We start from the raw sequence: 309 nt of genomic DNA, 5'->3' as shown, positions 1-309 counted from the left end.
CAGCAGCAGATAGAACAGCTGCAGCAGCAGTAAAGGAACAGCCTCAGCAACAAATCCAGCAGCAGCAGCAGCAGCTTCAGCAGCAAATCCAGCAGCATCATGATCATCATCATCATCAGCAGCAACAGCAGCAGCAGCAGCAGCAGCAGCAGCAGCAGCAGCAGCAGCACCTGCAGCAGCGTGGATATTTCGATGAGGTTTTGTATCTGCTGCTGTATATTTGGCTCTGCTTCGTCATCAGCAAAGACAGGCCACGTCTCTCTGCTGCTGGGGTTTAGCTGCCCATACACCTGAATGCTGCCGAAGGGA

The 309-nt window shown here is 53.4% G+C and overlaps 1 protein-coding gene across 1 annotated transcript in view; it reads right to left on the bottom strand.

Annotated features, from left to right (window-relative positions):
• The window catches only part of EMH_0054660 (uncharacterized protein), a gene marked incomplete at both ends in the record, with an annotated part of 3726 nt that overhangs the window by 1938 nt on the left and 1479 nt on the right, over positions 1 to 309 (bottom strand). The window lies entirely within an intron of this gene.

The sequence above is a fragment of the Eimeria mitis genome, genomic scaffold (assembly GCF_000499745.2).
Source record: "Eimeria mitis Houghton genomic scaffold, Emh_scaff2496, whole genome shotgun sequence".
NCBI classification, from domain to species: Eukaryota; Apicomplexa; class Conoidasida; order Eucoccidiorida; family Eimeriidae; genus Eimeria; species Eimeria mitis.
This window is presented reverse-complemented; position numbering and strand designations above follow the sequence as displayed.